This window comes from Lepisma saccharinum, chromosome 8, assembly GCF_977018435.1.
Source record: "Lepisma saccharinum chromosome 8, izLepSacc3.1, whole genome shotgun sequence".
NCBI classification, from domain to species: Eukaryota; Metazoa; Arthropoda; class Insecta; order Zygentoma; family Lepismatidae; genus Lepisma; species Lepisma saccharinum.
Window position 1 is genome coordinate 43,311,746 of NC_139236.1, and position 15,842 is coordinate 43,327,587.

General features: G+C 38.7%; 1 protein-coding gene across 5 annotated transcripts in view; it reads left to right on the forward strand.

Annotated features, from left to right (window-relative positions):
- Positions 1-15,842, forward strand: part of cyc (basic helix-loop-helix ARNT-like protein cyc) — a 241,675-nt gene that overhangs the window by 96,263 nt on the left and 129,570 nt on the right. For 4 of the 5 annotated variants that reach the window (XM_083126560.1, XM_083126563.1, XM_083126564.1 and 1 more), the window contains exon 2: positions 2,976-3,048. The gene's annotated coding sequence lies outside the window, so the exon portion shown is untranslated. Of the gene's footprint in view, positions 1-2,975; positions 3,049-10,598; positions 10,668-15,842 lie in introns of those variants that run through there. The other variant, XM_083126562.1, reaches the window with a different exon arrangement.

The following is a 15,842-nucleotide window of genomic DNA, read 5'->3' on the forward strand; positions in this document are numbered from 1 at the left end:
GTTGGCAACATGTAAGGGTAAAGTAAATAAGCAAAATGAGAATGAAAATACTTGTTTTTAGTAAGTTGGTTCAGAAGTGAGATCTACTATTCGTGAGTGCTGTCTTTCAAGTGGCCATCTTGTGATATGCTTCCCAGTATTGAAGTCTTATCGAGCGAGTAATTTAGAGTATTGGGAAGGATGTTTAAGCGCGTGATGTTACTGCAGAAAAAGACTCCAGTACTGTGTAGCATCACAAGGCCACTTGTCCACAAGGCGACCACTTGAGATACATTCTTTTCTTTTTTTTTTTTTTTTTTTTTTTTTTTGTTAGTAACAGTTTATAGGTGCTTGTGTGTTATCTGATTTAATCTCCAAATGTACAGATTAATTGTTTCTGTTTTTTGAATTTATCTCCAAGAAGTGTAGAATTTATTCCATTTACGTAATATGCTCCAGTGAAACGTGTTCGTTTTGTTTCTGCTATTTTAAAACCGTCGGCTAATTATGCTCATCCCTGCACTTTTTTTGTAGGACACAGTGCGTACTGCGTAGTCGTGAGTCGTAGTCAACAATTTTTGCTATTTTTTATAGGACAATGAACTTATATTGTTATATATCTGTACTAGGATTATATAAAATTGAATATGTGGAAAACAAAAATTGTATTGAGTTGTCGTTAAGATTATGTTCTTGTATGCGTGATGTTTTGTTAAAATATTATATAAAGTAATGTGGCCATTTCCCATCCAGGATGAAGACTCTGAAGCATTAATTTTACATGCAATAATGTTTAAAGCAAGTCAAAATATATTGTTAAAGTTCAGCTTCAGTTTTCATCTTAACCGGCCTTGTGGTAGGTTTTTTTTATTGAATAAAATATATTTTTTCTTAATTTTGCAACTATACCTAAGTAGGGGGCGATTAAGTAAATGTTAAGAAAAAAAAAGAAAAAAAAAGGTCAAGAAAAGGGAAGGAGAGGTTCAGATACATACGCCTACAGCCTGTGCATTTCCTGTTCTATTACGATATGTGCTTGGTAGCTATCAACAAGACAGAATCCGGATATTACGATGAAGCTCAGGGTAAACAAACAAGAAATGTCAGCTAATGATTATATTCATATTAATTCTTGATTCTTTTGATGATCTGTGTTGCCAAGTCGGATAAAAATGTCAGCGGTTAAACTTCGGACGTTAGTAAAAAGTACCCGAAACAAAAAGGTGAAAGTTGTTGCATAATAGAGGAGGCAACCGTGCAATTACTTACATGGGTTTTTCAGACAAAAAAAGTTGCATTTAATCGTGCAACAAGTGACAAAGTTTACAGTCTACTTCATTAAGAGACCAGAAGCAGTGACTTCCCTCTAATCACTGTGATTATAAGCTACTAGGCTGAGAGACTTTCAGTGCGTCTCAGAAAAACCCTTCAAAGTATACACGTACGCTTCAAGCTTCAGTGGAATGCAACCCTGAATTGCAAGTAAATCTTTCGAGGACGACTCATTACCCAGAAGACATCATCTCTAGACGAGCTCAGGTACAGTCACCGGCAATAAAACTGAGAAACCTGGATCCTGAGCAAGGTGTTTTTTGTGTTGCCTAACTCTACGGCGATACGTGGATAATAGCTAATTTTCAATGGCAACTTCTACCACCGCCGTAGAGTTAGGCAACACACAAAACGTCTTGCAGGGAAGCGAGTATTTCAGGATCCATGTGTGCCAGTTTTATTGCCGGTGACTGTACCTAACGACCCTTTGGTTGAAAATGAGAAAAGGAAGTATACTTAAAGAACCCTCTTCACCCCTCTCAGAATAAGTAAATAACGTTTATTTCTAATTAATTTATTTTACGCCACTTCTCTGCCTCTTGGTGTAATTACAGCGATGATTGATTGATTTTAGTTTATTTTACTTCGCGTTTTGTGCCTCTTGGCTAATTTGCAAAGATGGGGATGAGTGATGAAATTGATAAATGGACATTCACAAACAACCAAGCCCGAGCGGGATTCGAACCCGGGACACTTGGCGTCGCAGCGCGATGTGCTAACCACACGGCCACAGGGTCCGGCAATTACAGCGATGAGAATGAACTGATGAACTAGATGATGCCCCAAGATGAACCTAAAACATCGGTCATTGTAGTTCGTTAGATGGACCACTCAGTCAGCGAAGCCGGCGGTAATGGTTTTGTGGTGTGTGTACTGGGTCTTTCTGCAGGTCACTCTACCTGATTCCAACATGATGATGCTCTTGTCCGTTATGCCCTTCCTGTTTGCCCTTGGCTTGATGGCAACTGCCCTGGAAAAGGAATTAAAAATAGACGCGGCTTTAAAGTGAAGTGGACTCCACATTCCTCAGACCTCACTCCTTTGGACTTCTTCCTCTAGTGGTAGAGTTTAATAATCTTCGTTTAACGCAATGATAAGAGAATTTAAACAAAACGCCAAACAAACTTCTGACAACCTCTCCATCAACATACGTAAAAATCCGTTCTAATCTGCTTCAATTTAATCGTTGAATGCACTGTTGAGGCTGAGAACGGAAAATGCCTTGTCAAATGCTTCGTCGTTAAAAGGGACATTTACAATGCCACAAAACCGTACTGTACGGGATAGAAAAAGTCATCAATACTTAATTTACCGAAGTACGGTTTTGCGAAAACGTTAATCTCCCCTTTATGGACGAGGTATATAACAAGGCCTTTTCCGTTGTCATTGAAGCCTCTACGTTGAAAGTTGAAGCACATTAGATTGAAAATCTCATATCTTCTACAACTTTCCCCTCTTTCCATTTTTTCGCTATCTGCGCTAATAACAGAGTTGTCCCATGGTGTCGGGACTTCTGAATCACCCTGTACCTGTGATTGATATTTTCTTCACAGAGGTAATTTATACTCTAAACAACCCTCTCGCCTAAGATGCAATAAATTTGAACCTAAGATTGATTCATTCTAATCGCAGATATTAATATATTTCATTTAACTTTTTTACAGGTTTTATTCAACGGTGTTATGGCATCGTTGGAGTAGCGCCTATGGTTTTGTGACCCTCAAATATTCCTAGAAGGTGAGTAACAATGATTTCTCCTTTCTGTTTGTGATCACTTTCACTAGTATTTAGACAGCTGTCCACTTCATGATTTGTGAGAGGTGAACATGGACTAGAATGATGTTTATAAATGAGATGGAAAAGGGAGAATTGTATTCGAATTATAGAGACGAGGCCCGAGCAACAAGAAATCGGCTCAGTTGAATCACGTGTATTGACATGACGTTCACTGTAAAGAAGTGGTAAAAGGTAAAGGTAAAGTGCTCCCCTGTGCTTAGCACCACGCCATGAAGGCGTATAGGGGGTGTGGTAGCGCACACTGTAAAGAAATGGGCGAACTATATTTGTTTGGAATTAATTTTTATTCAGAGAATTTTTTTAATTGCATAGTTGATTGATTTAGTTTATTTTACTTCGCGTTTTGTGCCTCTTGGCTAATTTGCGAAGATGGGGATGAGTGATGAAATGATGAAATTGATGAATGGACATTGACAAACAACCAAGCCCGAGCGGGATTCGAACCCGGGACCCTTGGCGTCGCAGCGCGATGTACTAACCACTCGGCCACAAGGTCCGGCTCTAATTCACACCTTTGGCAATAAAGTTATTTCGTAGTAATTTATAAAAGAAACCGAATAGAAATTTGCCAGCACTGACACTCAACATCAATGGGTTTCGGATTGGTGGGGAAAATTATTTGACAATGCAGTCAGTATACATAGTAGGCTACACGGTGATTCAAAAGTCTGAGAATAACCATATGATTTTTATAGATTTATTATTATTATTATTATATGCAATATCTAGGAGACCAAGTGAGGCATATTTGATGCATGTTACACGCCATCTTGGATCCACCATATTGGATTCAACTTAAATTTTTCAAATGGAAATAGGGGCATTTCAGAGACAGTGTAAAATGCCCGTGGTTATCAAAAATCTAGAAATATTACGTTGAACCACTCATAATCTTCCAACATATGAGAGGGAGTCGAGAAGATGAGAAACTTTGTCTGATACATTAAAATCTGTATTTTCGATAAGAATATGCCGAGCACTTAAAATGAAATTACATGCAGGGCAAAGCCGAAGTTCCAGCCCTTGCAGCAAATGACCATGCGTGAGGCAGATGTGTCCAATACGAAGCCGAGTTAGTACTACCCTTCTTTTCTGGAGGGACCTGTAAAATAACTAAAGGTTTCCAGGTATCGCTCATTGAAGAAGGGTTGCCACATGTCGTTGCTTTCAACTACAATAGAAGATTCCAGGAACTTTTGCTTTCAACTACAATAGAAGATTCCAGGAACTTTTGAGTATAACTATTACGAATATCAGAAAATGTTGTGATGTGTAGATTTTATGTTTATGAAGAGAGTTAATGGTAGATGGATTTACATGGGCCTTAGTCACAACGCGAATGCTGCAATGCCTGGTGGAGGGGAACTTACTTTTAGTTGTGATTTGATTGAATTGTTGTTTTAAGTCCACTTTATGCACAGAAAGGCACGGGACTTGGCCTACAGTTTAAAGTGGGATCGGAACCACTGTGCCATGTGCCTCCACCGGGTATCGAACCCGGGAACACTTGACTACAAGGAAACAATTTTACCACTACATTATCGGGAGGCCCTTAGTTGTGATTTGTTGTATGTTACAATCTTGGAAAAAAAAATTGGAAAATAATTCCAATTAGAAAGTAACCCAATTTACGTATATACCTGGACACATTAATAACGAATAAAAATTAAGAAAAAGAAATACATAAATTTTCTTTGATTTTTGTTATGTAGCGTCGCTTTTACTCCACTTTTGGTTAATCGCGACGATGATGAATGATGATATGATGAAATTGACGAAGCCACTCAGAAAGAACACCCATACCCAAGCCGGGATTCGAACCCGTATAATGAAAAATAAAGATTCGCACAGAAATGTGAAACTGAGATTGCATAAAACAATGGTGAAAACAGCGATATTAAACGTGGACATTAAGACAAAAGTAGGGAAAACAAATTGAACACATTTGAGAGAGAAAAAAATATTTGGAACAGTATGAGAAGGAAATCAATGGAGAAAAGATGCAAAAAACTTTACCAAAAGTATAAATACATAGATGTGGCATCAGATAACAAAATTTGAACATTACAATGGGCAGGACATGTAATCCGAAGGGACACAGCAAGGATCCCAAGGAAAGTCAGAGGGAAAGATGTGTATGGTTTGACAGCATTTATAGTTTTCTTGGTGAGATCAACAAGAGGTATTTTCATCCTCGCGAAAGAAGACATTGACACTCAATGTCTGAAGCACCTTCACACGTGGTGCCATGCCCAGTAAGTGACCTCCTAAAAATGTCTTCTCTCTCCATCCGCGCGTGGGTAGAAGCTGTACATCTCTGTCACCTGCCGTCTAATTACTGAATCACCATGCACTCTATTTTGTCCGATGCCGCCAGGCACCCAAAGAGATGTTTGCTCCTTATCAGGAACAAGGGAAGTAGAGGTTCCGCTGATGGAACTCAAAGATCAACTCCTTCTTTATTTGGAATGGATTCTGTGAAAAGAAATCGACAGGCTATGTTTCTAAATGACAACCTTTCGTTTGGGTGAGTAGACTGATCAGTGTTAGCACGTATTTAAGGGTGGGTGGGTCCCTCCCGGGGGTCCGGACCCCCCGAAAGACTTAACAAGTACTTAAATAATGAAAATAAACTTGTTTAGCATTTGTTGCATAATCGAGGGTTATTAATTTCCTCCAAACTTACTGGAGTGCAAGGATTATATTGGGATCATACGACTGCAGTAGAGGAGACCGGGTTTAGTTGAGCATGTTTCTATGTTTAAATTTCTGCAAGTCTTAAAAATTACTATCTACTATTGATGAAATGCTACGAGCAATACCTGTAGTTTCCTTGACCACTGTAATTTTTTATTACACCATGATGCTAAAACTTGTAAAGTTATTCCTTGTTTTTTCGAAGCGTGTCAGTATTGTCAATTCACCCCGTATATATGGGGTGAGTTAAGTATATGTGCGGGGTCAGTTGACAATATGTGTAATTCTACCTCATACATGGTTTGGAATATTTTATTTCAAACAATATACTGCCTTATAAATTACGGATTACAAAAATGTTTTCAAATGAACAGTATAACGTGAGACATACGCGTAAATGTTCCAAGCTTTAAAAAAAGTTTACAAAAGTGTTTACTGAATTTTTTACCCAGTGTTTGTTTATATATCACAAATACAAATGCAATATGCTGTCCTATAATCTTAATCTAATATATATTATTACAAACAATGTGTCTATATGCTAAGATGTTTTTGATGAAACAACAGAAGAACAATTTTCTCAATAGGCATACAGTATTGCCAACTAGCCCCTTCCTTCCTATTGTCAACTCACCCCGATCGCCATATTGGACTTCCTGGTCATGCCGCTGCTAAACATTGCAGTTTAACAAAGTATCCGAGTGTAGTATCGGTGCAATTTATCATAGTCTTCTGGATAGCCTTAGCATAAACTATGTGCTTACTTACTTTGAAAACGTATAAGAAAGAATATAGAGTTGAGAAAATTTACTTCGCAAGTAAGAATTGATGTTATTTGTCGTGCACTAGAAACTTTGTGAACAAGACACTCAACTTCTTAGGTGTGAATTGGTTCTAGAGAAGACACATATACACAGTAACCTGCAATGTTGCCAACTCTTGACTGGTAGGAATAAAATGGACTTTGTCAACTCGCCCCTATGGGCAACTCCCCCCGGTCTCCCCTACCAAAGATAATTTTATTTATTTATTATTTTGATTTGCTTTATTTTACTTCGCTTTTTGTGCCACTTTTGGCTAATTTGTGAAGATGGAGATGAGTGATGACATGATGAAATTGATGAATGTACACTCACAAACATCCACGCCCAGGCCGGGATTCGAACCCTACCAAAGATGAACACTACTACTTATAATAATATGCCTAAAATAATAATCAGAAACTTTATTTTTGTTCAATGATTATTCATTTTTTATCATTTTGACGTTCATTTCCGTGCCAGGACAGTTGTTTTTACAAATTTTGTCGATCTTAACTACATGGAAACTAGATAATGAATATGTGTTGTTATATCTCTATTCTTATACTGTCTTTTTACGTATTTATGTAATTATAACAATACAATATCAATTTACATATTATTATTACATATAAATTGTGAAGAAGGGAAAGCATATTAATTCAAACATTTATATTATTATTTCTGAGACACTTGTTTCGGACACTCCGCAATATATTTATAGATACTTGCCTGTGATAATCTTCACAATTGGATCTTGTGATTTTCTGGATATTCTTGGAATGAACGAATAGATTTATGATACTACATATATCGCTAATAAGTTCCTCATTAACAAGATGATAGATATCCCCTTCCCCTTGTCGTGACATTCGTCATACTATTCTAGATGTTTCACAAAAGAGATCTGCTTCTTTTATGTGGAGATTTCGAGGGAAAATCGTTCAACTCGGAGTTGGTGAATTGGAGTAAAGGTCAAAGGTTCGAATCCTGGTTAAGGTACGGACGTTTATTGCGTTGTTTCCTTAATCCATCCCATCCTCATCCAATCCAACTGTCACGAGGTAGTAAAGCAATATAAAATAACCGAAATACATTACAATGCAGCTGCAGGTCCACGCTAGAATTGCTCTCCAGAGGGGGGGGGGGGCTCACGGGTTATCAGGGGTGGCTTTGTAAATCAAGTCCATTTTTCAAAAAAATTGACAGAATTAAATGAGTCATTAACTTATATAAAATTTATAAATATCATGCAAATACTACATTTTTCTACATCTTTTAAATCATCTCTTAAAGTGTTAATTGATTGATACTGAAATCACCCTTTACAGTAGAGGTTCCCAAACGTTTTCGTTTCACAGCGCCCCTAGTGTTTCAAGATTCTTCCGCGGCGCCCTAGTCAGAATGTGGGCCTGGGAACAATATAATTATTTCAGTGAAAATAATGTAAAATTTGGCAGAGCCCCTAAAACAGAGCCACGGTGCACCAGGGTGCCGCGGCACACACTTCGGGGTCCACTACACACTCAATACTACTTTAGATGATATAGATATATATATATATCACACAAAAAAAATTACAATATTCAATCACATTGCTTACAGTAGAGGAGTAGGTCTAAATATGGGCGATTGTTTAAATATGGGTTTTGGAGTTATCAGCGCTCTCGGGTGCTGCAGCCTGGCAGAGGCTATTGGAACTGGTTATCTGTCAAGGACAAAGGTTGCCGCGCCAATTCCCAAGATAAAGTGGTGGTTAGTTTCGGCCTTGGACTCTGTTAATTTCGACCTCCGAAAACTTTTTGCAGGGATGTTTTAACTCAGCGTTTTCTGAATTCTCATCTGCTTTGTATGGGTTATGACATTAGCGGTACATAAAACAAATGTGGGCTTTTATAATGCCATGATATGTTTGTGAAATATGTACCACAGAGAGCAAAAATAAATTGAATAAGAAAAATAGCGTGATGGTCTAAATATGGGCTATGTCATGAGGTCTAATGTTGAGATCACATTTTCAACAAATATTTGGATGTTTTTCTTAATTTCGATTTTTCCCATTCCGCGTGATTTTCAAAATAACAGATTATTCATAAATATGAATTTTATAATGTTTTAGCGATAAATGACTGTTTTTTAAAATTTGAATTGCTTTTTTGCGATATTGCCACTAGTAGCCCATATTTAGACCACAATTTTGAAATACATCATTTTACAATTTTTTGGAAATTGCTTTTTTTTAAAAAAAATGGAGACCTTCTATACTTTAACATGCCATTACTTTTAAGTATATATTTCATCGATATGCATTTTAAAGGCAGGTGCTTGATATATTATTTTTTTCTCTCCGAAAATGACAACATAAAAAGGGGGGCCCATATTTAGACCTTTTCCTCTACATTTCACCCCCGGCCGAAGCAATGACACTCCCCTTCGTTCCTAAAACTTGGAGCTGTTGACCTTTGATGCAGATGCGAAGGGAATTTGCATGATGACATCAAAGTCACAGATTTCTGTCTGAACGGAAGGTCACAACAGGGACAGTGAAGGTACAGATAAAGAAGCCCCCCTATGAAAGAACTTACAAAGTCTAGATAATCTTCTAAATATTTGCAGCTACTTACACTCCTGCTCGTAAACAAGATGAGAGAATGTAACCGTTGCTGTTCATGTTCTGTGGATTTATCCTTAAAGTTGTGAGCTGTGTACATTTTCACTCTTCACTGGAAACAAATTACACAAAATAGTTTTACCTAATGTCAAGGGCGGCTGATGGTAGTGCCGGGGTGGGGGGGGGGGCTGAGCCCCCTGGCCCCTGCCTGGCTACGGGCCTGTGCAGCTGGCTCAGAGATATACTACGACTTTCAAGAAATTTGTCTTCTGTTTGCCCATATGAACTCGTACTTGGTCTAGTCTCAATTCGCACTATCGTCGATATAGGTTGTTTGATCACAATAATATCACGGATACGACGTTGCACTGGAGAACCTGACAGAAAGCAGTGGTTGAAGTGACGGACTCGTATTCAGGAAGTCTCCCATTCTAATTCTGACCGAATTGTTTTTGTAGTGGTTCATCATGCCTTCAGCAAATGAAGACATGGTCAGACAGTAGAAAGTACGTAAGAAGACACTGGCGTACCGAGAGGGAAGGTGATGGGATTATAGCCCTTTCCAAAATTTTGAGAAGATATAAATGTTCAAATGAAAGCAGTAAACAACTAAAAAGAAAAAAGTGGCGAATGCAACCCCCCCCCCCCCCATCCTTAAAATGACCTCAGATTACTATTTTCGTATTTGAACAACTTTTAAAATGAAGGTTAAGATGAGTTATTAACAAATGTTTTATTGTGTATCCCGTTCCCCTAGAACTGCAGCTACATCCATTTTTACAACCTTTACAACCTGCTCCGAAAAAAAATCCTATGCACGCTAATAACCACAAAGCCTAGTTGTAGGTAGTCTAGTCGTTAGAGCATCTACTCTCATGCGGGATACCCGGGGCTGGTGATCCAAGGTCAGAATTTTTCCGGCCTTGTCCCCGCATAAAGCGGCTCCGGGGCTCACCCAGCCTGAAATCAACGAATACTTACATTTTTTACCTAGTTACCACAAGAGCGGTCATGTCACCTTTTGGAGGAGGCGGTGAGTCAATTCTATATCTTGCCTTATTTACGTGCATTCGAAGTTCTTTTTTAATTAGGAAAGCTGACCAAATAGAGAGATATCACCGTCCCTAGGTACGCCATTGCCCACGGCCGTTGAAGAGCGACACACAGCAACTAAAATACACTACGATACAGTCCATCTAACCGTGGGAAGACCTGAAAATCAATCTACACGACGATGTTGCAACTGACCGTTAACCCTTCACCCCGAGACGAGGCTTTGTGATGGGGGGGACACGGAATGACCCTTCGCCGTCGTGTCCACAGCGTGTTTATTGTACGCTAGCTTTATCGGGACTGTTATCACGCCCTCTGTACAGGCCAAGTTCACTTTTGGTATTTTTCCAAGCGAGGCAACAACAGTCTGGGACGTGAAGGTGGATTCGTCTCGAAAGGTGAGTTAGGCGAGTCTCAACTCAGGAAAGACTTGGAGGTTAGTGCTCCTGTATCCGGAGGTTTTATTTTCCCTCCGATCTCATGACCTTGGCGTTTTCAGCGTGGTTGTAAGTTTGTTACATAAGTGCAGTTACGTCACGGGATAGTAAGTGTTCCTTGGCAAGTGTATAGCCGTGACCTTGTATCTACACTCGTACAGCGCAGTGCAGTGTGGAAGTTCAAGTTTTCGCCGCTCTGTGGCGCTCTGGATCTGTCTGTCGTTCAGAAGCTTTACGAACGAACCGAAAGATGGCTGTGCTGCTTATCATTTATTGGTTTGGTGTTGTTTGTGTCTGCGTTCGCAGAAGGAGTGAAAGGGAACACTTGCCCCCTGAGATATTTGGATAAAGTTTCTTGTAATTCGAATAATGAAATCGTACCGATATTTTAGTACAAATAATATTGTTTTCTGTTATTCACAGGCTGTAAATTACAGTAATGAACTGCCATATCCAACAAAATCACAGGCTGTAAATTACAGTAATTAACTGCTATATCCAACAAAATAACGAGAGAACGTTTTCACCAGAGACACTAAGGTCATGTTGAATGCCGTAGATATGTGCGGGACGGAAGAGTTTTGGTCGGGACGGGATTGAGAATGGAAATTTTTATACTCCCGACCTTCGGGACTGAAAAAAATCGCCATTTCCCGACCTGGTTGGGAATTTTCGAGACGGGAAATTTTCGAAATTTGATGATGCGGTGAAAATATCGAATTCTACACACTAGTTCTTTCTGAAATGATTGTTTTAGCACTTCTGGAATGAAAACTGTTAATTTCAAGAAATTTCAGACACTTAGTTCAGAAAATATCAAGAATTAACCACTTTAAATACAATATTTTGGAATTTCTCGACTCTTCGGGAACCGCAAAAATCGGTAAATTATTTCACGAAATCGTAATCTTAACATGTCAATTTTCGCGCCATCACTATGAATTACTTTTTGACAGTTCCCTTCGGTGAGTAAAAACAAGGATCAGAGGTGCCATGAAGGAGATAGATTAAGTTTGATGCATTATTCATCAACAAAGTAATAGATGTTTACGGAAAGGAAGCAAGGCGAATCCAGTTTCTAGCGGACTCATGTCTGAACTTGTCTACTTCAAAATATTTTCAAATCAATTTGAATTTTATGATTTATAAAATAATAAATATAATAATAACATCAATAAAAGGTAAAATATAAGTTTCTATGGCCAAAGGGCAAGATATGAAATCCTACTGCCCCCCCCCCCTCCCGCGAGAAAATATTCTGTGGGCGCCATTCATATAGAGAGTGCATCTGTGACGTCAGCTGAAGCCCAAATCGCTTGTGGCGGCTGTCGTGATTGTTCGTACCACGAACCCGTTAGCCCATTTGTTAACATTTAGCGAGAGGGAATTTCGTTGCGGGAAATGAAGTTGCTTGTTATGTTACCTTGCGTGTAAATCATGAGAAACATTTACACAAAGTTCATAACGAATTTTTATTTTGGTTTAGTAAATATTTCGGATTCATTTTATAACAGATCAATGAAATACATAAGACTGGACAATACTGCATCATATTTGTTTAACAGATATAGTTACCCGGGGACATAATTGCTACTGTGTAAATGTTAATAATACGTTGCATGTAATAATTCGAAAGGATAATATCACATTTTCTCCCCCTAGAATTAAACATTTTAGCAAAAAATGTGGTTTCTTCAATTTCAGTAATGTGATTTCCTTCACATTGTTATGAACACAGACACTCACTCACACTCTCTATCACACACACACATAGCACTTCTTACATATCAAAAATTAAAGTCGAACTAATAAATATTAAATGTAAAAAGAATAATGTTATGTATCGACTGACTACCATGCGAGAGACCCGGGTTCGATAACCGGCGGGGGAGAACCGGAATTTTTTCTGTCTGTTCAAGCAGCTCCGGCACCCACCCAGCGTCGTATAAAGTGGGTACCCGGAGGAAACTCTGTGGGGGTAAAGACGGTCAGAGGCGTGGTGCTAATCACATCACCCCATCTTCGGCCGAGATCAATAAAGTGTGGTGCCCTAACTCCACACCCCCTATACGCCTTCATGGCGTGTTGTAAAGTACAGGGGAGCACTTTACTTTTTTTAAAATTTGTTATGTACATTAATATTATATTATTCCAATATTTAGATTAACGCTGTTTAGAAATGCATTGTTGTTTAGCTGTAGCCTCGTTTATGACACTAAAACTACTAACATTAATAATGACGACAGTGGCTATTAAAAGGTTAGTATCTTTGGGCGACTGAAAGCTGAACGCCTCCCATTCTTAATGTATATACGTATTATGGGCCATGCTTCTTTAGATACGAGAAAGTAAACCCATTTCTCTGAAATATCCAAGGTCGGATAACAAAGCCTTCCAGGAAACAAAGGCAGGGTACTCACCCTTTCGCGATCCGTACGTAAATACCTCCCGCGTGTCGCTACCAAGGAGTGCAAATAGCATATGGAAACGACATGTGACAATTGCACACAGCCCCTCTTGTTATGCTATTCTTATTCGCCCAGCATGAGTACCTCCCGCCACAATGTGCCTTTCTCTTCGGCTCTTGCTGGGCCGGAAAAGAATACTCTGCAGAAGGTATTCCTGTTCAGTCCTCCCACGGGAACTCCTTGATAATTCCCTCATAACCTGGAAACTTGTGGACAATTCCCATGTCACTCGCTAGGCTTTGCGTGTCAACAACATTGCGATCACCTCTGGTTGTCCTTTGCTCTGTTCCTTTTTATTACGTTTGATGTGAATTCCGTCATCAGATTCCATTCCAGCTTGTTCGGTGCGTATAGACACATTTGGGACAATGTGTCTAAAAATAATAACAAAACGAAACCTTCTGGAAGGTGTTCGGCAAGTGTCCTTCAAAGTTCCGAAGTTTTTGCATTGCAAGAAAATCCGTCATCTTGATAAAGTCAGCCATGTTAGATGCATCATTTTTAATTTGTCGACCATATCTCTTGTGCTACTCAATATAAAACCTTGATCTTTTATGAACCCTTGAGTACAATATACATAATATAAAACGTTATCAGTATTTTTTCTATAAATACAACCAAATTGCAGAATAAAAAAAACCACTATAATTGAAGTGAAGAAATCATTTTCGTTTCATAATAACTTTTTATAGGGGACGATGTAGAAAAATATACTCAAGAAAGTTCTAGACTTTATAAGCTTTAAAATGATAAATAATTTCAAAATATAATCGTATCTGTGGTGTCTCTGTAGTCTTATGTCTAATGTTATCACAGTAATTTTAGAACACTAACTCACCTCCCCTAAAAAATTGTGACAACTCTTTATGAACAATACTATGTGATATTATAAATATATGTCATATAATTGTAACTTTACTACGTAACAAATGTACGTCAAGTTGTTTGACGCTCAGTTGCACGTTACGTAAGTGGAAGAGGGAGGGAAAAGTAATATTACGGTATTGACTGTAGGCCAACAAGAATCCCCATATCCTCCTACATGAAGTGTATTATATGTAATTTATTTTGGCACTTATTTTTAGGATGAAAAATGGTGTGTGTGTTCGTAAAGTTTCCTATTTTTTTATTTCTCCCCTTTCTTTGTCGTTTTGACCACTTTTTTTCCTTTGTGATTTTAAATGCCTGATAGTCTTTACCAGTGTTTATTAGCTCTTTCCTCCTCCTGTTGGGAAGTTTTTAGTGCTTATGTTCGTTATCACACCATGTGCAATATGCATTAGTTTGGAGCATTTGCTTTTTGTCGAAAAATCCAGTTTATTGAGAGGATGCCTGCACTCGTAGGCTACCCGTAAAGCAGGCTGCGTTTTCGGGTAGCCTACTCGACAGGATACACAGTATGGTAGTACGTATTATAGCACAGTGCCTGAAGTGGAAAACGTTAGCTGAGGTAAAGCCTTATGGTTAGCTGGGGAAATGCTCCTATGGTTTAACATGGTGACAATGAGACAACGGAGGGATACTTTACGAAATTTTGCTCTCTGGGGGATACCACACCACCCCCTTCGCTTCGAGCAATGAATTATCTATTCTTATGCAGAGATATTTTCTGTTTACAGTGTAGGCCTGAAGCGAAATACAGCAGTAACACTTTTTTTTTCTAGGAATTGACAAGTCTGGTATTGATTTATTTGTCTTGAAATATTGTGCGTGGATATCCTCAAATTATATTAAACTCGTAATAAATACCCTCTGTTTTTACTGCACTTATGAGTAAACCATGCAGTGGTGTGCCAAAAAGGGGGTCATAACAGTCCCCTCTCCTTTTGACCCAGCTTTCATGAAAAGAAACGTGTAATGCAGGAAAATGGCAAACAATAGGACTGACTATTGAAAGAAAGACGAACTTTCTTACGGAAATCGTGGGTATTCACTCACCATCTCCAGTTACAATAAAAGTTACCGCCGGCCCCCGTGGCGGAGTGGTTAGCACATTGCGCTACGACGCTAGGGGTCCCGGGTTCGAATTCTGACTTGGGCATGGGTGTTTGAGAGTGTCTGTCCATTCATCAATCATCACTCATCCCCATCTTCGCAATTAGCCAAAAGTGGCAGAAAAGCGATGTAAGATAAACTGAATCAAAGCAAATAAAATAAAATAAAATTCACTGCGTAAGGAAAGTAATTTTGGGAAAACAATGGCTTATGCTGGAAGTATGCATTTGAGAAGCTGCCTTCTAATCGATACTTATATAATTGTTATTTTTTGTTAATATGCTTAAGTCATGATGTCCCTTTTCGTATCAACTTACTAACCTGTCTAACGATACATCAACAGTTGTTTCCTAGAGTAGACATACAAAGGATCGGCGCGTGTACCAGATTGGATCTGAGAACACAGACTTCGCATAACGAAGTAAGGTGATATTCCAGAACCTCTTTGTGGGTGCTAGAAACATGTATCACGTTCTCCATTTCATAGACTGTTTACTTTTTCTTTTCAGACATCATATATGACACCCTTTTCCTTTCGCAAATCACGTGAGCAGTTTCCGGTGTTATGAAGGGAAACATGCATGGAAGGAAATTTTGCTCAGTCCACTATCCGTCATCCGGATAAAATGGATAACAAGGTTACATAGGTATCAGTTGTGAACTTTCTCAGAAT